Consider the following 21,992-nt stretch of genomic DNA (forward strand, 5'->3'; position numbering starts at 1 on the left):
AGGCGGCCAAGGAGCCTCCCCGCATAGCAATCGGTGGTGTGAGGTTACGGATGCAGCATTGATAGCAATCGAGGTGTGAGGCGAAGGATGCAGAAGTGAGAGCCGAGGGATGTAGCAGAGATAGCAATCGGGGTGTGTGATGCAGAAGAGATAGCAATCGAGGTGTGCGGTGGGAAGGGCCCAGCAGCCAGAATGCATGAAGCGACGGATGAAGCAGTGATGACAACCGGGCTGTGAGGAGAGGAGGGATGCAGCCAAGAAAGCAATCAGGGCTCGAGGCAAGGGATGCATCAAGGATAGCAATCATGTTGTGAGGCGAGATTCCAAAGGCTAAACGTGAGAGGCTGCAGGGTCGACTCAGAGAGGTCTATGCATGTGAGAGGCTGAAAGCAAGGTCGACTCGGAGCGGTCTATGCATCGGGCGCGCTTGGGGCGACTACCAGTGCCAACCCCTTATCCCGCGACGCGTCCGACAAAGAGAACGTTCCAAGGCGGCAGAGGAGGTTACCAGCCGAAGGATGCAGTAGCAATAACAGGTATAGTTCCGCGGCGGCCGAGAAGACTCACCGCATAGGAATCGGGATGCGAGGCGAGGGATGCGGCGGGAAGGCCCCGACGGCTAAACGGAAGAGGCTGCAGGGCCGCCTCGGAATGGTCCAAGCATCGGATGCGATTGGGACGACTACCAGTGCCAACCCCTTATCCCGCGATGCGTCCGATACACAGATAGTTCCAAGGCGGCCGAGGAGCCTCACCGCATATCAATCGGGGTGCGAGGCGAGGGATGGGGCGGGAAGGCCCCAACGGCTAGACGGAAGAGGCTTCAGGGCCACCTCGGAATGGTCCAAGCATCGGACGCGCTTGGGGCGACTGCCAGTGCCAACCCCTTATCCCGCGATGCGTCCGATACACAGATGGTTCCAAGGCGGCCGAGGAGCCTCACCGCATAGCAATCGGGGGTGCGAGGCGAGGGATGGGGCGGGAAGGCCCCAACGGCTAGACGGAAGAGGCTTCAGGGCCGCCTAGGAATGGTCCAAGCATCGGACACGCTTGGGGCGACTACCAGTGACAGCCCCCTATCCCGCGATGCGTCCGATACGAAGATGGTTCCAAGGCGGCCGAGGAGCCTCACCGCATAGCAATCGGGGTGCGAGGTGGGGGATGCGGCGAGATGGCCCCAACGGCTAGACGGAAGAGGCCACAGGGCCGCGTCGGAATAGTCCAAGCATCGGACGCGCTTGGGGCGACTACCAGTGACAACCCCTTATCCCGCGATGCGTCCGATACGAAGATAGTTCCAAGGCGGCCGAGGAGCCTCACCGCATAGCAATCGGGGTGCGAGGTGGGGGATGCGGCGAGATGGCCCCAACGGCTAGACGGAAGCGCCTCGGAATAGTCCAAGCATCGGACGCGCTTGGGGCCACTACCAGTGACAACCCCTTATCCCGCAATGCGTCCGATACGAAGATAGTTCCAAGGCGGGCCGAAGAGCCTCACCGCATAGCAATCGGGGTGCGAGGTGGGGGATGCGGCGAGATGGCCCCAACGGCTAGACGGAAGAGGCCACAGGGCCGCCTCGGAATAGTCCAAGCATCGGACGCGCTTGGGGCGACTACCAGTGACAACCCCTTATCCCGCGATGCGTCCGATACGAAGATAGTTCCCAGGCGGGCCGAGGAGCCTCACCGCATAGCAATCGGGGTGCGAGGCGAGGGATGCGGCGAGATGGCCCCAAAGGCTAGACGGAAGAGGCTGCAGGGCTGCCTCGGAATAGTCCAAGCATCGGACGCGCTTGGGGCGACTACCACTGCCAACCCCTTATCCCGCGATGCGTTCGATACACAGATAGTTCCGAGGCGGCCGAGGAGGTGGGGGATGCAGCGAGATGGCCCCAACGGCTAGACGGAAGAGGCTGCGAGGGCCGCCTCGGAATAGTCCAAGCATCGGACGCGCTTGGGGCGACTACCAGTGACAACCCCTTATCCCGCGATGCGTCCGATACACAGATAGTTCCGAGGCGGCCAAGGAGCCTCACCGCATAGCAATCGTGGTGCGAGGTGGGGGATGCGGCGAGATGGCCCCAACGGCTAGACGGAAGAGGCTGCAGGGCCGCCTCGGAATGGTCCAAGCATCGGATGCGCTTGGGGCGACTACCACTGCCAACCCCTTATCCCGCGATGCGTCCGATACACAGATAGTTCCAAGGCGGCCGAGGAGCCTCACAGCATAGCAATCAGGGTGCGAGGCGAGGGATGCGGCGAGAAAGCCCCAACGGCTAGAGGGAAGAGGCTTCAGGTCCGCCTCGGAATGGTCCAAGCATCGGACGCGCTTGGGGCGACTACCAGTGACAACCCCTTATCCCGCGACGCGTCCGATACACAGATAGTTCCAAGGCGGCCGAGGAGCCTCACCGCATAGCAATCGGGTGTGCGAGGCGAGGGATGCGGCGAGAAGGACCCAACGGCTACACGGAAGAGGCTTCGGGGCCGCCTCGGAATGGTCCAAGCATCGGACGCGCTTGGGGGCGACTACCAGTGACAACCCCTTATCCCGCGACGCGTCCGATACACAGATAGTTCCAAGGCGGCCGAGAGGAGCCTCACCGCATAGCAATCGGGGTGCGAGGCGAGGGATGCGGCGAGAAGGACCCAACGGCTACACGGAAGAGGCTTCGGGGCCGCCTCGGAATGGTCCAAGCATCGGACGCGCTTGGGGCGACTACCAGTGACAACCCCTTATCCCGCGACGCGTCCGATACACAGATAGTTCCAAGGCGGCCGAGGAGCCTCACCGCATAGCAATCGGGGTGCGAGGCGAGGGATGCGGCGAGAAGGACCCAACGGCTAGACGGAAGAGGCTTCGGGTCCGCCTCGGAATGGTCCAAGCATCGGACGCGCTTGGGGCGACTACCAGTGACAACCCCTTATCCCGCGACGCGTCCGATACACAGATAGTTCCAAGGCGGCCGAGGAGCCTCACCGCATAGCAATCGGGGTGCGAGGCGAGGGATGCGGCGAGAAGGACCCAACGGCTAGACGGAAGAGGCTTCGGGTCCGCCTCGGAATGGTCCAAGCATCGGACGCGCTTGGGGCGACTACCAGTGACAACCCCTTATCCCGCGACGCGTCCGATACACAGATAGTTCCAAGGGCGGCCGAGGAGCCTCACCGCATAGCAATCGGGGTGCGAGGCGAGGGATGCGGCGGAGAAGGACCCAACGGCTAGACGGAAGAGGCTTCGGGTCCGCCTCGGAATGGTCCCAAGCATCGGACGCGCTTGGGGCGACTACCAGTGACAACCCCTTATCCCGCGACGCGTCCGATACACAGATAGTTCCGAGGCGGCCGAGGAGCCTCACCGCATAGCAATCGGGGTGCGAGGCGAAGGATGCGGCGAGAAGGACCCAACGGCTAGACGGAAGAGGCTTCGGGTCCGCCTCGGAATGGTCCAAGCATCGGACGCGCTTGGGGCGACTACCAGTGACAACCCCTTATCCCGCGACGCGTCCGATACACAGATAGTTCCGAGGCGGCCGAGGAGCCTCACCGCATAGCAATCGGGGTGCGAGGCGAAGGATGCGGCGAGAAGGACCCAACGGCTAGACGGAAGAGGCTTCGGGTCCGCCTCGGAATGGTCCAAGCATCGGACGCGCTTGGGGCGACTACCAGTGACAACCCCTTATCCCGCGACGCGTCCGATACACAGATAGTTCCAAGGCGGCCGAGGAGCCTCACCGCATAGCAATCGGGGGTGCGAGGCGAGGGATGCGGCGAGAAGGACCCAACGGCTAGACGGAAGAGGCTTCAGGGCCGCCTCGGAATGGTCCAAGCATCGAACGCGCTTGGGGCGACTACCAGTGACAACCCCTTATCCCGCGACGCGTCCGATACACAGATAGTTCCGAGGCGGCCGAGGAGCCTCACCGCATAGCAATCGGGGGTGCGAGGCGAGGGATGCGGCGAGAAGGACCCAACGGCTAGACGGAAGAGGCTTCAGGGCCGCCTCGGAATGGTCCAAGCATCGGACGCGCTTGGGGGCGACTACCAGTGACAACCCCTTATCCCGCGACGCGTCCGATACACAGATAGTTCCGAGGCGGCCGAGGAGCCTCACCGCATAGCAATCGGGGTGCGAGGCGAGGGATGCGGCGAGAAGGACCCAACGGCTAGACGGAAGAGGCTTCAGGGCCGCCTCGGAATGGTCCAAGCATCGGACGCGCTTGGGGCGACTACCAATGACAACCCCTTATCCCGCGACGCGTCCGATACACAGATAGTTCCGAGGCGGCCGAGGAGCCTCACCGCATAGCAATCGGGGTGCGAGGCGAGGGATGCGGGCGAGAAGGACCCAACGGCTAGACGGAAGAGGCTTCAGGGCCGCCTCGGAATGGTCCAAGCATCGGACGCGCTTGGGGGCGACTACCAGTGACAACCCCTTATCCCGCGACGCGTCCGATACACAGATAGTTCCGAGGCGGCCGAGGAGCCTCACCGCATAGCAATCGGGGGTGCGAGGCGAGGGATGCGGCGAGAAGGACCCAACGGCTAGACGGAAGAGGCTTCAGGGCCGCCTCGGAATGGTCCAAGCATCGGACGCGCTTGGGGCGACTACCGTTGCCAACCCCTTATCCCGCGATGCGTCTGATACACAGATAGTTCCGAGGCGGCCGAGGAGCCTCACCGCATAGCAATCGGGTTGCGAGGCAGATTATTGGGAAGGGAACCCCCTGGGATGCGGCTCAAGCAGTGCCCCAAAGGGACTGGAATGCGGAATCACATCGAGAGAGACCCAAATGCTATACGAGGGCTCAAATCGAATTATCGATTTGGCCACGACATGGACGCATCGGAACGACTACCTTTGCCGAACCACTCGCAATTGCATCCATACCGAAACCAATAGACATTTCCGTTAGAGCCCTCGCATAGCATTCGGGAATCTCGCATGCCACCTCTAAATCGACCAATGCTGGCGCTCAATGAAAATCCGAGCGCTACCACCGTGTTCGAGCGCCAGCATTGGTCGAGTTAGAGGGGCACGGGGGGAGAATGCTCCAGTCAACACCTCCCCTATATAAGTTATTTGTCCGATTCTCGCACAACCGTAGTCTGCCTCGTCGAATCAAACAACGGTCCCAGATTCCGACTTCCGTTCCGTAGAGACCCAAAAGCTAGATGGAGGCTCGCAAGAAAGAGAGTCGGCGCATAGCAATCGGGTTTCTCGAACGTTTAGGGGACCGAGCTCACTTGCGGATAGGGGCAAAATCCGCCAAGCAACCCAAAAGCTAGACGGGGGGCTCGAATCGAATCGCCTAGGCGGGCCACAACAACGACGTGTTGGATCGACTACCAGTGCCAAACCATTCAGCAAGACTAGTCTGTGTCGAGGCCGGATAGAGATTCTCAGAGAGCGCTCGCATAGCATTTAGGAGACCTGCCGCGTCCCTCACACTCGACAAATGGTGGTGCACGTTTATAAATGCCGAGCGATCCCAACCCTTTCAAGCACCAACATCGGTCGAGATAGAGGGGCACGGAGGGGGCTGCGTGAGACAACACAGTCCCCTATATAAGTTATTTGTCCGATTCTCACACATCCGAAGAATGGTCATCAAATCGGACAACAGCCCAAACTTCCGACTTCCGTCCCAGAAAGCCCAAGAGCTATCTAAAACGTTCATGGCCGGAACTCGATCGCGGCTATACCAGTCCGCCAAGCAACCCAAAAGCTAGACTGGAGCTCTAGTCGAATCACCTCTGTGGCCATTGCAAGGACGTGTTGGAGCGACTACCATTGCCGAACCATTCCGCAGGTCGAGTCCATACCAAGGCCGCATAGAGATTCACGATGAGCTCCTGCATAGCAATCAGGAGACTTGCCGTGTCCATCACAATCGATAAATCCTGGTGCAAGATTTTTGCATCCGAGCGCTCCAACCAGTCGAGCACCAGCATCAATCGACATAAACGGGCACGGGGGGGAGGATGCTCGAGAACACTACCTCCCCTATATAAGTTATTTGTCCGATTCTCAAGCAGCCGAAGTCTGGTCATCGAATCGGGTCAAAGACCACAACTTCCGACTTTACCCACAATGCAAGTCATCGAATCGAACATCGGCCCCCCGAGTCGGACTCCATGCGTATGTCAGGTCATCGGACCCAAATTCCGCCTTCCTGCGCATGGCGGGCCATCAATATCAACTCGGTCATCGGACCCAAACTCCGCCTTTTTGCGTATGGCACGCCTTCAAATCGGTCATCGGACCCAAATTCCGCCTTCCTGTGCATGGCGGGCCATCAACATCAACTCGGTCATCGGACCCAAATTCCGCCTTTCTGCGCATGGCACGCCATCAACTCGGTCATCGGACCCAAATTCCGCCTTCCTGCGCATGGCAGGTCATCGGACACAAATTCAGACCTCGCCAATATGCCTACGTATCGAATCGGTCATCGGACCCCAACTTCCGACTTCATCCATACTGTAGGGTCTTTGAGGTTGGCGCGGGTGCGCTCAACCCAGGGAGTCGACCCATCGAAGCATACACCTCCCCTATATAAGCTATTTGTCCGATTCCCACACCTGTGTAGTTTGCACCTCTGACCAGGACATCGACCCCAACTTCCGAACTCGACTGCAACGACGGCACCAGCGCCTTGGTGCGCACCTTGCGACGCACAGTCCCAACATTCGCCTTCCTGCACATGGCAGGTCATCGGACCCAAATTCCGACCTCGCGAGTATGCCTACATATCGAAATCGGTCATCGGACCCCAACTTCCGACTTCATCCCATACCGTAGGGTCTTTGAGGTTGGCGCGGTGCGCTCAACCCGGGGAGTCGACCCAACGAAGCATACACCTCCCCTATATAAGCTATTTGTCCGATTCCACACACCTGTGTAGTTTGCACCTCCGATCAAGACATCGACCCCAACTTCCGAACTCGCCTCCAACGACCGAACCAGCGCCTTGGTGCGCACCTTGCAACGCACAGTGCCAACATTCGCCTTCCTGCACGTGGCAGGTCATCGGACCCAAATTCCGACCTCGCGAGTATGCCTACATATCGAATCGGTCATCCGGACCCAACTTCCGACTTCATCCATACCGTAGGGTCTTTGAGGTTGGCGCGGTGCGCTCAACCCCGGGGGAGTCGACCCAACGAAGCATACACCTCCCCTATATAAGCTATTTGTCCGATTCCCACACCTGTTGTAGCTTGCACCTCCTACGATCAGGACATCGACCCCAACTTCCGAACTCGACTAAAAAGACCGCACCCAGCGCCTTGGGTGTGCACCTTGCAACGCACAGTGTCAACATTCGCCTTCCTGCACATGGCAGGTCATCGGACCCAAATTCCGACCTCATGAGCATACCTACTAATCGAATTGGTCATCGGACCCAACTTCCGACTTCATCCATACCGTAGGGTCTTTGAGGTTGGCGCGGTGCGCTCAACCTGGGGAGTCGACCCATCGAAGCATACACCTCCCCTATATAAGCTATTTGTCCGATTCCGACACCTGTTGTAGTTTGCACCTCCGCTCAGGACATCGACCCCAACTTCCGAACTCGCCCTGCAACGACCGAAACCAGCGCCTTGGTGGCGCACCAAAAGTGCGCACTTTTGGAGGGCACTTTTGTGCGCTCCAAAGGTGCGCACTTTTGGAGGGCACTTTTCTGCGCTCCAAAGGTGCGCACTTTTGGAGGGCACTTTTTGGAGGGCACTTTTCTGCGCTCCAAAGGTGCGCACTTTTGGAGGGCACTTTTTGGAGGGCACTTTTCTGCGCTCCAAAGGTGCGCACTTTTGGAGGGCACTTTTTGGAGGGCACTTTTCTGCGCTCCAAAGGTGCGCACTTTTGGAGGGCACTTTTTGGAGGGCACTTTTCTGCGCTCCAAAGGTGCGCACTTTTGGAGGGCACTTTTTGGAGGGCACTTTTCCTGCGCTCCAAAGGTGCGCACTTTTGGAGGGCACTTTTCTGCGCTCCAAAGGTGCGCACTTTTGGAGGGCACTTTTTGGAGGGCACTTTTCTGCGCTCCAAAGGTGCGCACTTTTGGAGGGCACTTTTCTGCGCTCCAAAGGTGCGCACTTTTGGAGGGCACTTTTTGGAGGGGCACTTTTCTGCGCTCCAAAGGTGCGCACTTTTGGAGGGCACTTTTGTGCACTCCAAAGGTGCGCACTTTTGGAGGGCACTTTTCCTGTGCTCCAAAGGTGCACACCTAGGTGAGCACCTTCGACCACACCTTGTAGCACACCAAACTCTGACTTTCGACTTCATCCGCAATGCAGGGTCTTTGAGGTTGGCGCAATGCGCACAACCAGGGGAGTCGACCCATCAAACCCAACACCTCCCCTATATAAGCTATTTGTCTGATTCTCATACATGCGTAGCCTGCAGGAGCAATTAGGACATCGACCCCAACTTTCGGCTTCTAAACGAAAACAAGGTCTTTGAGGTTGGTGTAATGCGAACAACTAGGGGAGTCAACCCATCAAACCCAACACCTCCCCTATATAAGCTATTTGTCTGATTCTCATACATGTGTAGTCTACAGGAGCAATTAGGACATCGACCCCAACTTTTGACTTCTTAACGAAAACAAGGTCTTTGAGGTTGACGTAATGCGCACAACCAGGGGAGTCGACCCATCAAACCCAACACCTCCCCTATATAAGCTATTTGTCCGATTCTCATACATGTGTAGCCTGCAGGAGCCATTAGGACATTGACCCCAACTTTTGACTTCTTAACGAAAACAAGGTCTTTGAGGTTGGCGTAATGCGCACAACCAAGGGAGTTGACCCATCAAACCCAACACCTCCCCTATATAAGCTATTTGTCTGATTCTCATACATGTGTAGCCTGCAACAACGATTAGGACATCCACCCCAACTTCTGAATTCGTCTGCGTTGACCGCACCAAAGGTGCACGCCTTGGTGCTCACCAAAATCCGACTTCCGACTTCTTCTGCTATGCGGGGTCTTTGAGGTTGGCGCAGTGCGCACAACCAGGGGAGTCAACCCACCGAATGCAACACCTCCCCTATATAAGCTATTTGTCTGATTCTCATACATGCGTAGACTGCAGCAATGATTAGGACATCCACCCCAACTTTTGACTTCTTAAACAAGACAGGGTCTTTGAAGTTGGTGCAGTGCACACAACCAGGGGAGTCGACCCATCAAACGCAACACCTCCCCTATATAAAGCTATTTGTCCGATTCTCATACGTGTAGTCTGCAGCAGCGATTAGGACATCGACCCCAACTTCCGAATTCGTTTGCATTGACCGCACCAAAGGTGCACGCCTTGGTGTGCACCCTGGAGTGCACTTTGGTGCTCACCTCGGTGCACACTTTGGTGTGCACCTCGGTGTGCACCAAAGGTGCGCACCTTGGAGCGCACCAAAGGTGTACACTTTGGAGCGCACCACATAGGGTCTTTGAGAGGTTGGCGCAGTGCGCACACCAAGGTGGGTGTTGAGGTGCGTGCCGAGGTGGGTGGGTGCTAGGGTGCGCTCCATGGTGGGTGCCAGGGTGGGTGCGTGCTAGGGTGGATTCCAAAGAGGGTCATAGGGTGGGTGCCAAGGTGGGTTGGTGATATAGTGGGTTCAAAGGTGGGTACTAGGGTGGGTTCCAAGGTGGGTCACAAGTTGGGTGCCAGGATGCGTGGGTGTTAGGTTGGGTGCCAAGGTGGGCTCCTGCGTGGGTGGGTGCTAGGGTGGGTTTCAAGGTGGACGCGAGGGCGGGTGCCAAGGTGGGTAACAAGTTGGGTGTTAGGATGGGTGAGTGCTAGAGTGGGTGCCAAGGTGGGTGGGTGCTAAGGTGGATGCCAAGGTGGTTCACAGGGTGGGTGGGTTCTAGGGTGAGTTCCAAGGTGGGTCACAGGTTCAGTGCTAGGGTGGGTGTCAAGGCGGGTGTCGAGGTGCCTGGGTGCTAGGGTGTGGATGCCAATGTGGGTCATAGGGTGGGTACTAGGGTGGGCTGCAATGTGGGTGCCAAGGTGGGTAACATGCTCGGTGGGTTCTAAATTGGGTGCCAGGGTGGGTGTGCACCCACCTTGCCCGAGGTGGGTGCCAAGGTGCCAGTGTGGGTGGGTGCTAAGGTGGATGCCAAGGTGGGTGAGAAGGTGGGTGATAGGTTGAGTGGTAGGATGGGTGGGTGCCAAGATGGGTCACAGGGTGGGTGCAAGGGTGGGTAGGTGCTAGGGTTGGTGTCAGGGTGGGTGGGTGCTAGGTTGGGTTCCAAGGTGGGTGCGAGGGTGAGTGTCAAGGTGGGTCACAGGTTAGGTGCTAGGATGGGTGAGTGCTAGGGTGCAAAGGTGCCAGGGTGGGTGCTAGGATGGGTCGATGCTAGGGTGAGTGGCAAGGTGGGTCCACAAGTGTCAAGGTGGGTGCCGAGGTGGGTGCCAAGTCGGCGACTGCTATGGTGGATGCCAAGGTGGGTCACGGGGTGGGTGCCAAGTTGCTAGGTTGGGTTCCAAGGTGGGTGCCAACGTGGGTGCTAGGGTGCGTGGGTTAAAGGGTGTGTCACAACGTGGGTGCCAGGATGGGTGCGCACCCACACTGGCCAAGACGGGTGCGGGTGCAAGGTTGGGTTCCAAGCCCGGTCACAGGCTGGGTGCTAGGATGGGTGGGTGCCAAGGTGGGCACCAGGGTGGGTGCACCCACCCTGGCCAAGGTGGGTCACGGGGTGGGTCCTAGGGTGGGTAACGGGGTGGGTACTAAGGTGCGTGCCAAGGTGGGTCATAGGGTGGGTGCCAAGGTGGGCACCAGGGTGGGTGTGCACCAACCCTAGCCAGGGTAGGTCACGGGGTGGTTGTCGGGGTGGGCGTCAAGGAGCCAAGGTGGGTGGCAAGTAGCCAAGTTGCGTGCCAAGGTGGGTGTCGGGGTGGGTGCCAAGGATCCAAGGTGGGTGCCAAGGAACCAAGGTGGGTGTCTGGGTGGGTGCCGAGGTGGGAGCCAGGGTGGGTCCCAAGGTGAGTGCAAAGGTGGGTGCCAGGGTCAAGGTGAGTGCCAATGTGGGTTCCAAGGTGCCAGGGTCAGGGTGAGTGCCAATGTGGGTTCAAAGGTGCTAAGTTGGGTGCGAGGTTGGGTGCGAGGGTGGGTGGGTGCCAAGGTGTGCTAGGTGGAAGCCCGGGTGGGTCGGCATCCCATGGGTGTCGAGTTGGGTGCCTGATGGGTGCTTCTTGTCAAGTTTTAGTCGTCGGGACTCATTTCGAGCCTTAGAGGTCGTTTCTTGTCCGGTTGCCCTGTCTTCGACCTGGGAACCCAATTTTGGTCCTCGGGTCCCATTTTTTTTTGTCTCGCATCCCACTTTTGGCCTGTGGCCTTTTCGGGGTCGATTCTCGTTTTGGGCATCAGAGCATGTTTCTTCTCCTAAAACCCAATATTTGTTTATTAAGTCTCGGAACACATTTTTGTTCTCGTGGACCCATCATGGGTCTTGGAACGCATTTGTGGTCCTTGGGTCCCATTTTGCATCCCGAAACTTGTGTTTTGGTGCTTGATCCCTATTTTGGGTGCCCACCTTGCACCAAGTGCGCACCCGGGGCAAACCGAGCGCCTTGGTGCACCGGGGCAAGATCGAGCGTGCACCCGAGGCGCCCCGAACATGCACCAAGGTGCACTCGGCCCACATGTGAGCGCAGGTCGTTGCGCCCGAGGTGGTGTGTGGGCACCGCGTTGCAGACGGGACACTGCACGCACACGACGCCCCCTCCAGGTGCACGCACGTAGGCCGGGCCGGGTGCACACCCGACGCCCTAGCAAGGTGCGCGCACCCGGGCAGGGCTCACACTTGGCGAACGGGGCGCACTTCGCGAGGGAGGGTGTGCACCTCGACGGGGGTGGGTGGCCGGGGTGGATTCGCACGTGGGTCGCGGTTTGCTAAGTACACACTGCGACAAGCTCATAACGGGTGCGATCATACCAGCATTAGTGCACCGGATCCCATCAGAACTCCGCAGTTAAGCGCGCTTGGGCCGGAGTAGTACTGGGATGGGTGACCTCCCGGGAAGTCCCGGTGTTGCACCCTTTTTTAGTTTTTCGCCGGGCGTCGCAATGCTATTTGAATAAACCTTTTGCCCGTTTGCGTTCTCGTCGGGGCCGGGCCGGGCCGGGGTGCGCTGCCCGCACTACCTGCGCGCGCGGGGGGCGACACCGAGCGCGCACCCGAGGCACCCCGAGCACACAGGCCACGGTGCAACCCGGGCGTTGTGCGCGCACCCCGGTGCGCCCGAGGTGCTGCGCGCGCACCCAGGTGAAATCGGTGTGCACCTCGGCCAGTGCGCGCTCGGTCGAGTCGCGCACGTTGGCCAAGGTGCACGGTGATGTTTCTTACTCTAAGGTTCCGCACCAGACGCCCGGGACAGGTGAGCGAAGCTGGGCGGGGCCGGGTGCGCGGCCGGGGCAGGTGCACGCAGCTGGAGAGAGCTTTGGAGCACACTTCGGAGCGCACCAATGATGCGCTCCATTCAAAAGTTTCCTGAAAAGGCAAAAAAAGTTGAGATTATAGAATTTCCCACTTGAGAGATTGTAAAAAAAAAAAATTTAAAATGAAGGAAACGCGGGTGCCAAGGTGTGCGCAGCCCAGCCAAGGTGTGCGCACCAAGGCGCCCACCCTGGCGAAGGTGCACGCAAGGTGCGCACCCGAGGCAAACCGGACAATTAACCCAACTTTCGACTTCGCGCGCACCTTGGAGCGCACTTCGGAGCGCTCCTTGGTGCGCACCAATCTTGGGCACCTCGGAGTGCACCATGGCGCCCACCAAGGTGCGCACCCGGGGCAAACCGAGCTCCGACTTCGTGCGCACCTTGGAGCGCACGAAAGGTGCGCACCATGGCGCCCACCAAGGTGCGCAGCCCAGCCAAGGCGTGCGCATCAAGGTGCGCACCCTGGCGAAGGTGCGCACCCGGGGCAAACCGAGCTCCGACTTCGTGCGCACCTTGGAGCGCACAAAAGGTGCGCAACCCAGCCAAGGTGTGCGCACCCCGGTCAAACCGAGCTCCGAATCGTGCGCACCAGAGGTGCACGCCATCGTGCGCACCTTGGAGCACACTTCGGAGCCCTCCTTGGTGCGCGCCGATGTTGCGCACCTCGGAGCGCACCCGGGGAAAACAATGCAATTAACCCGACTTTCGACTTCGTGGGCACCTCGGAGCGCTCTCGGGTTCGCACCTCGGAGCACACCGAGGTGCGCACCTTTGATGCGCTGCCTTCACCAATTTCCAGAAAAGGCAAGAAAACATTGAGAAGGTGTGCGCACCGAGGTGCCCACCCTGGCGAAGGTGCACGCGAGGTGCGCACCCGGGGCAAACCGGGCTCCGACTTCGTGCACGCCGCACCTTGGAGCACACTTCGGAGCGCTCCTTGGTGCGCACCAGGGCGCGCAACCCAGCCGAGGTGCCCACCCCGGCGAAGGTGCACGCGAGGTGCGCACCCGGGGCAAACCGGGCTCCGACTTCGTGCACGCCATGGTGCCCACCGCGGCGAAGGTGCACGCGAGGTGCGCACCCGGGGCAAACCGGGCTCCGACTTCGTGCACGCCGCACCTTGGAGCACACTTCGGAGCGCTCCTTGGTGCGCACCATGGTGCCCACCAGGGCGCGCAACCCCGCCGAAGGTGCACGCGAGGTGCGCACCCGGGGCAAACCGGGCTCCGACTTCGTGCACGCCGCACCTTGGAGCACACTTCGGAGCGCTCCTTGGTGCGCACCATGGTGCCCACCAGGGCGCGCAACCCCGCCGAAGGTGCACGCGAGGTGCGCACCCGGGGCAAACCGGGCTCCGACTTCGTGCACGCCATGGTGCGCACCGCGGCGAAGGTGCGCACCCGGGGCAAACCGGGCTCCGACTTCGTGCACGCCGCACCTTGGAGCACACTTCGGAGCGCTCCTTGGTGCGCACCAGGGCGCGCAACCCAGCCGAGGTGCCCACCCCGGCGAAGGTGCACGCGAGGTGCGTACCCGGGGCAAACCGGGCTCCGACTTCGTGCACGCCGCACCTTGGAGCACACTTCGGAGCGCTCCTTGGTGCGCACCATGGTGCCCACCAGGCCGCGCAACCCAGCCAAGGTGTGCGCACCAAGGTGCACGCGAGGTGCGCACCCGGGGCAAACCGGGGTCCGACTTCGTGCACGCCGCACCTTGGAGCACACATCGGGGCGCTCCCGGGTTCGCACCGGCGTTGCGCACCGTGGTGGGCACCTCGGAGCACACCAAGGTGGGCAGCGAGGTGCGCACCTTTGATGCGATGCCTTCACTAATTTCCATAAAAGGCAAAAAAAAAACGAGATTTTAAAATTTCCGTTTTGAAAGATAGTGAGAAAAAGGGAATGCTGGTGCCATCTTGAGCCCGCCCTGGTGCGCAGCCCAGCCAAGGTGTGCGCACCAAGGTGCCCACCCTGGCGAAGGTGCGCGCCCGGGCAATTAATCCAACTTCCAACTTCGCGCGCGCCAGGGTGGGAGCGCACCCAACAACCGGGCCTGGGAAGAGCCAATGCGAGAAACCCCACCAAACGCTCTGACAAAAAAAGAGGGGGCGCTCCAGTAACCCCGCTTCGGAGCGCACCCTGGGCAAACCCAGCCAAGGTGCCCACCCCGGCCAAGGTGCAGGCGAGGTGCGCACCCGGGGCAAACCGGGCTCCGACAACGTGCACGCCGCACCTTGGAGCACACTTCGTAGCGCTCCCGGGTGCGCACCTCAGAGCACACCAAGGTGGGCAGCGAGGTGCGCACCTTTGATGCGCTGCCTTCACTAATTTCCAGAAAAGGCAAAAAAAAAAGGAGATTTTAAAATTTCCGTTTTGAAAGATAGTGAAAAAAACGGAACGCGCGTGCCATCTTGAGCCCGCCCTGGTGCGCAGCCCAGGTAAGGTGCCCACCCTGGCAAAGGTGCGCACCCGGGCAATTAACCCTACTTCCGACTTCGTGCGCGCCAGGGTGGCAACCGGGCCTCGGAAGAGCCAATGCGAGAAACCCCACCAAACGCTCCGACAAAAAAAGAGGCGGCGCTCCAATAACCCCGCTTCGGAGCGCAGCCGGGGCAAACCCAGCCAAGGTGCCCACCCCGACGAAGGTGCACGCGAGGTGCGCACCCGGGGCAAACCGGGCTCCGACAACGTGCACGCAGCACCTTGGAGCACACTTCGAAGCACTCCCGGGTGCCCACCGGCGTTGCGCACCGTGGTGGGCAGCGAGGTGCGCACCTTTGATGCGCTGCCTTCACTAATTTCCAGAAAAAGGCAAAAAAAAATGAGATTTTAAAATTTCCGTTTTGAAAGATAGTGAAAAAAAAGGAACGCGGGTGCCATCTTGAGCCCGCCCTGGTGCGCAGCCCAGGCAAGGCATGCGCACCAAGGTGCCCACCCGAGGTGCACACCCGGGGCAAACCGGGCTCCGACTTCGTGCAGGCCGCACCTTGGAGCACACTTCGGAGCGCTCCTTGGTGCGCACCATGGTGCCCACCAGGGCGCGCAACCCAGCCAAGGTCTGCACACCAAGGTGCCCACCCCGGCGAAGGTGCACGCGAGGTGCGCACCCGGGGCAAACCGGGCTCCGACTTCGTGCACGCCATGGTGCCCACCGCGGCGAAGGTGCACGCGAGGTGCGCACCCGGGGCAAACCGGGCTCCGACTTCGTGCACGCCGCACCTTGGAGCACACTTCGGAGCGCTCCTTGGTGCGCACCATGGTGCCCACCAGGGCGCGCAACCCAGCCAAGGTGTGCGCACCAAGGTGCACGCGAGGTGCGCACCCGGGGCAAACCGGGGTCCGACTTCGTGCACGCCGCACCTTGGAGCACACATCGGAGCGCTCCCAGGTTCGCACCAGCGTTGCGCACCTTTGATGCGCTGCCTTCACTAATTTCAAGAAAAGGCAAAAAAAAACGAGATTTTAAAATTTCCGTTCTGAAAGATAGTGAAAAAAACGGAACGCGGGTGCCATCTTGAGCCCTTCCTGGTGCGCAGCCCAGGCAAGTTGTGCGCACCAAGGTGCCCACCCTGGCGGAGGTGCGCGCCCGGGGCAATCCGGGCTCCGACTTCGTGCACTGCATGGTGCCCACCAAGGCGCGCAACCCAGCCAAGGTGCCCACCGCAGCGAAGGTGCACGCGAGGTGCGCACCCGAGGTGCACACCCGGGGCAAACCGGGCTCCGACTTCGTGCACGCCGCACCTTGGAGCACACTTCAGAGCGCTCCTTGGTGCGCACCAGGGCGCGCAACCCAGCCGAGGTGCCCACCCCGGCGAAGGTGCACGCGAGGTGCGCACCCGGGGCAAACCGGGCTCCGACTTCGTGCACGCCATGGTGCCCACCGCGGCGAAGGTGCGCACCCGGGGCAAACCGGGCTCCGACTTCGTGCACGCCGCACCTTGGAGCACACTTCGGAGCGCTCCTTGGTGCGCACCATGGTGCCCACCAGGCCGCGCAACCCAGCCAAGGTGTGCGCACCAAGGTGCACGCGAGGTGCGCACCCGGGGCAAACCGGGGTCCGACTTCGTGCACGCCGCACCTTGGAGCACACATCGGGGCGCTCCCGGGTTCGCACCGGCGTTGCGCACCGTGGTGGGCACCTCGGAGCACACCAAGGTGGGCAGCGAGGTGCGCACCTTTGATGCGATGCCTTCACTAATTTCCATAAAAGGCAAAAAAAAAACGAGATTTTAAAATTTCCGTTTTGAAAGATAGTGAGAAAAAGGGAATGCTGGTGCCATCTTGAGCCCGCCCTGGTGCGCAGCCCAGCCAAGGTTTGCGCACCAAGGTGCCCACCCTGGCGAAGGTGCGCGCCCGGGCAATTAACCCAACTTCCAACTTCGCGCGCGCCAGGGTGGGAGCGCACCCAACAACCGGGCCTGGGAAGAGCCAATGCGAGAAACCCCACCAAACTCTCTGACAAAAAAAGAGGGGGCGCTCCAGTAACCCCGCTTCGGAGCGCACCCTGGGCAAACCCAGCCAAGGTGCCCACCCCGGCCAAGGTGCAGGCGAGGTGCGCACCCGGGGCAAACCGGGCTCCGACAACGTGCACGCCGCACCTTGGAGCACACTTCGTAGCGCTCCCGGGTGCGCACCTCAGAGCACACCAAGGTGGGCAGCGAGGTGCGCACCTTTGATGCGCTGCCTTCACTAATTTCCAGAAAAGGCAAAAAAAAAAGGAGATTTTAAAATTTCCGTTTTGAAAGATAGTGAAAAAAACGGAACGCGCGTGCCATCTTGAGCCCGCCCTGGTGCGCAGCCCAGGTAAGGTGCCACCCTGGCAAAGGTGCGCACCCGGGCAATTAACCCTACTTCCGACTTCGTGCGCGCCAGGGTGGCAACCGGGCCTCGGAAGAGCCAATGCGAGAAACCCCACCAAACGCTCCGACAAAAAAAGAGGCGGCGCTCCAATAACCCCGCTTCGGAGCGCAGCCGGGGCAAACCAAGCCAAGGTGCCCACCCCGACGAAGGTGCACGCGAGGTGCGCACCCGGGGCAAACCGGGCTCCGACAACGTGCACGCAGCACCTTGGAGCACACTTCGAAGCACTCCCGGGTGCCCACCGGCGTTGCGCACCGTGGTGGGCAGCGAGGTGCGCACCTTTGATGCGCTGCCTTCACTAATTTCCAGAAAAAGGCAAAAAAAAATGAGATTTTAAAATTTCCGTTTTGAAAGATAGTGAAAAAAAAGGAACGCGGGTGCCATCTTGAGCCCGCCCTGGTGCGCAGCCCAGGCAAGGCATGCGCACCAAGGTGCCCACCCGAGGTGCACACCCGGGGCAAACCGGGCTCCGACTTCGTGCAGGCCGCACCTTGGAGCACACTTCGGAGCGCTCCTTGGTGCGCACCATGGTGCCCACCAGGGCGCACCCGAGGCAAACCGGGCTCCGACTTCGTGCACGCCGCACCTTGGAGCACACATCGGAGCGCTCCCAGGTTCGCACCAGCGTTGCGCACCTTTGATGCGCTGCCTTCACTAATTTCCAGAAAAGGCAAAAAAAAACGATATTTTAAAATTTCCGTTCTGAAAGATAGTGAAAAAAACGGAACGCGGGTGCCATCTTGAGCCCTTCCTGATGCGCAGCCCAGGCAAGTTGTGCGCACCAAGGTGCCCACCCTGGCGGAGGTGCGCGCCCGGGGCAAACCGGGCTCCGACTTCGTGCACTGCATGGTGCCCACCAAGGCGCGCAACCCAGCCAAGGTGCCCACCGCAGCGAAGGTGCACGCGAGGTGCGCACCCGAGGTGCACACCCGGGGCAAACCGGGCTCCGACTTCGTGCACGCCGCACCTTGGAGCACACTTCAGAGCGCTCCTTGGTACGCACCAGGGCGCGCAACCCAGCCAAGGTGCTCACCCCGGCGAAGGTGCACGCGAGGTGCGCACCCGGGGCAAACCGGGCTCGGACTTCGTGCACGCCGCACCTTGGAGCACACATCGGAGCGCTCCCGGGTTCGCACCAGCATTGCGCACCTTTGATGCGCTGCCTTCACTAATTTCCAGAAAAGGCAAAAAAAAGAAAAAAATGAGATTTTAAAATTTCCGTTTTGAAAGATAGTGAAAAAAACGGAACGCGGGTGCCATCTTGAGCCCGCCCTGGTGTGCAGCCCAGGCAAGTTGTGCGCACCAAGGCACCCACCCTGGCCAAGGTGGGTCACGGGGTGGGTCCTAGGGTGGGTAACGGGGTGGGTACTAAGGTGCGTGCCAAGGTGGGTCATAGGGTGGGTGCCAAGGTGGGCACCAGGGTGGGTGTGCACCAACCCTAGCCAGGGTAGGTCACGGGGTGGTTGTCGGGGTGGGCGTCAAGGAGCCAAGGTGGGTGGCAAGTAGCCAAGTTGCGTGCCAAGGTGGGTGTCGGGGTGGGTGCCAAGGATCCAAGGTGGGTGCCAAGGAACCAAGGTGGGTGTCTGGGTGGGTGCCGAGGTGGGAGCCAGGGTGGGTCCCAAGGTGAGTGCAAAGGTGGGTGCCAGGGTCAAGGTGAGTGCCAATGTGGGTTCCAAGGTGCCAGGGTCAGGGTGAGTGCCAATGTGGGTTCAAAGGTGCTAAGTTGGGTGCGAGGTTGGGTGCGAGGGTGGGTGGGTGCCAAGGTGTGCTAGGTGGAAGCCCGGGTGGGTCGGCATCCCATGGGTGTCGAGTTGGGTGCCTGATGGGTGCTTCTTGTCAAGTTTTAGTCGTCGGGACTCATTTCGAGCCTTAGAGGTCGTTTCTTGTCCGGTTGCCCTGTCTTCGACCTGGGAACCCAATTTTGGTCCTCGGGTCCCATTTTTTTTTGTCTCGCATCCCACTTTTGGCCTGTGGCCTTTTCGGGGTCGATTCTCGTTTTGGGCATCAGAGCATGTTTCTTCTCCTAAAACCCAATATTTGTTTATTAAGTCTCGGAACACATTTTTGTTCTCGTGGACCCATCATGGGTCTTGGAACGCATTTGTGGTCCTTGGGTCCCATTTTGCATCCCGAAACTTGTGTTTTGGTGCTTGATCCCTATTTTGGGTGCCCACCTTGCACCAAGTGCGCACCCGGGGCAAACCGAGCGCCTTGGTGCACCGGGGCAAGATCGAGCGTGCACCCGAGGCGCCCCGAACATGCACCAAGGTGCACTCGGCCCACATGTGAGCGCAGGTCGTTGCGCCCGAGGTGGTGTGTGGGCACCGCGTTGCAGACGGGACACTGCACGCACACGACGCCCCCTACAGGTGCACGCACGTAGGCCGGGCCGGGTGCACACCCGACGCCCTAGCAAGGTGCGCGCACCCGGGCAGGGCTCACACTTGGCGAACGGGGCGCACTTCGCGAGGGAGGGTGTGCACCTCGACGGGGGTGGGTGGCCGGGGTGGATTCGCACGTGGGTCGCGGTTTGCTAAGTACACACTGCGACAAGCTCATAACGGGTGCGATCATACCAGCGTTAGTGCACCGGATCCCATCAGAACTCCGCAGTTAAGCGCGCTTGGGCCGAAGTAGTACTGGGATGGGTGACCTCCCGGGAAGTCCCGGTGTTGCACCCTTTTTTAGTTTTTCGCCGGGCATCGCAATGCTATTTGAATAAACCTTTTGCCCGTTTGCGTTCTCGTCGGGGCCGGGCCGGGCCGGGGTGCGCTGCCCGCACTACCGCGCGCGCGGGGGCGACACCGAGCGCGCACCCGAGGCGCCCCGAGCACACAGGCCACGGTGCAACCCGGGCGTTGTGCGCGCACCCCGGTGCGCCCGAGGTGCTGCGCGCGCACCCAGGTGAAATCGGTGTGCACCTCGGCCAGTGCGCGCTCGGTCGAGTCGCGCACGTTGGCCAAGGTGCACGGTGATGTTTCTTACTCTAAGGTTCCGCACCAGACGCCCGGGACAGGTGAGCGAAGCTGGGCGGGGCCGGGTGCGCGGCCGGGGCAGGTGCACGCAGCTGGAGAGAGCTTTGGAGCACACTTCGGAGCGCACCAATGATGCGCTCCATTCAAAAGTTTCCTGAAAAGGCAAAAAAAGTTGAGATTATAGAATTTCCCACTTGAGAGATTGTAAAAAAAAAAAATTTAAAATGAAGGAAACGCGGGTGCCAAGGTGTGCGCAGCCCAGCCAAGGTGTGCGCACCAAGGCGCCCACCCTGGCGAAGGTGCACGCAAGGTGCGCACCCGAGGCAAACCGGACAATTAACCCAACTTTCGACTTCGCGCGCACCTTGGAGCGCACTTCGGAGCGCTCCTTGGTGCGCACCAATCTTGGGCACCTCGGAGTGCACCATGGCGCCCACCAAGGTGCGCACCCGGGGCAAACCGAGCTCCGACTTCGTGCGCACCTTGGAGCGCACGAAAGGTGCGCACCATGGCGCCCACCAAGGTGCGCAGCCCAGCCAAGGCGTGCGCATCAAGGTGCGCACCCTGGCGAAGGTGCGCACCCGGGGCAAACCGAGCTCCGACTTCGTGCGCACCTTGGAGCGCACAAAAGGTGCGCAACCCAGCCAAGGTGTGCGCACCCCGGTCAAACCGAGCTCCGAATCGTGCGCACCAGAGGTGCACGCCATCGTGCGCACCTTGGAGCACACTTCGGAGCCCTCCTTGGTGCGCGCCGATGTTGCGCACCTCGGAGCGCACCCGGGGAAAACAATGCAATTAACCCGACTTTCGACTTCGTGGGCACCTCGGAGCGCTCTCGGGTTCGCACCTCGGAGCACACCGAGGTGCGCACCTTTGATGCGCTGCCTTCACCAATTTCCAGAAAAGGCAAGAAAACATTGAGAAGGTGTGCGCACCGAGGTGCCCACCCTGGCGAAGGTGCACGCGAGGTGCGCACCCGGGGCAAACCGGGCTCCGACTTCGTGCACGCCGCACCTTGGAGCACACTTCGGAGCGCTCCTTGGTGCGCACCAGGGCGCGCAACCCAGCCGAGGTGCCCACCCCGGCGAAGGTGCACGCGAGGTGCGCACCCGGGGCAAACCGGGCTCCGACTTCGTGCACGCCATGGTGCCCACCGCGGCGAAGGTGCACGCGAGGTGCGCACCCGGGGCAAACCGGGCTCCGACTTCGTGCACGCCGCACCTTGGAGCACACTTCGGAGCGCTCCTTGGTGCGCACCATGGTGCCCACCAGGGCGCGCAACCCCGCCGAAGGTGCACGCGAGGTGCGCACCCGGGGCAAACCGGGCTCCGACTTCGTGCACGCCGCACCTTGGAGCACACTTCGGAGCGCTCCTTGGTGCGCACCATGGTGCCCACCAGGGCGCGCAACCCCGCCGAAGGTGCACGCGAGGTGCGCACCCGGGGCAAACCGGGCTCCGACTTCGTGCACGCCATGGTGCGCACCGCGGCGAAGGTGCGCACCCGGGGCAAACCGGGCTCCGACTTCGTGCACGCCGCACCTTGGAGCACACTTCGGAGCGCTCCTTGGTGCGCACCAGGGCGCGCAACCCAGCCGAGGTGCCCACCCCGGCGAAGGTGCACGCGAGGTGCGTACCCGGGGCAAACCGGGCTCCGACTTCGTGCACGCCGCACCTTGGAGCACACTTCGGAGCGCTCCTTGGTGCGCACCATGGT

At 60.9% G+C, this 21,992-nt stretch overlaps 2 non-coding genes across 2 annotated transcripts; both read left to right on the forward strand.

Annotated features, from left to right (window-relative positions):
* The first annotated feature begins 11,926 nt into the window (after positions 1 to 11,926).
* Positions 11,927 to 12,045, forward strand: LOC131871276 (5S ribosomal RNA). Its single transcript, XR_009369537.1, has one exon. It is a non-coding gene; the product is annotated as a 5S ribosomal RNA (ribosomal RNA).
* A 7,819-nt stretch (positions 12,046 to 19,864) lies between these two features.
* Positions 19,865 to 19,983, forward strand: LOC131871257 (5S ribosomal RNA). Its single transcript, XR_009369518.1, has one exon. It is a non-coding gene; the product is annotated as a 5S ribosomal RNA (ribosomal RNA).
* The last annotated feature ends 2,009 nt before the right edge of the window (positions 19,984 to 21,992 follow it).

The sequence above is a fragment of the Cryptomeria japonica genome, unplaced genomic scaffold (genome assembly GCF_030272615.1).
Source record: "Cryptomeria japonica unplaced genomic scaffold, Sugi_1.0 HiC_scaffold_385, whole genome shotgun sequence".
In the NCBI taxonomy this organism is placed as follows: Eukaryota; Viridiplantae; Streptophyta; class Pinopsida; order Cupressales; family Cupressaceae; genus Cryptomeria; species Cryptomeria japonica.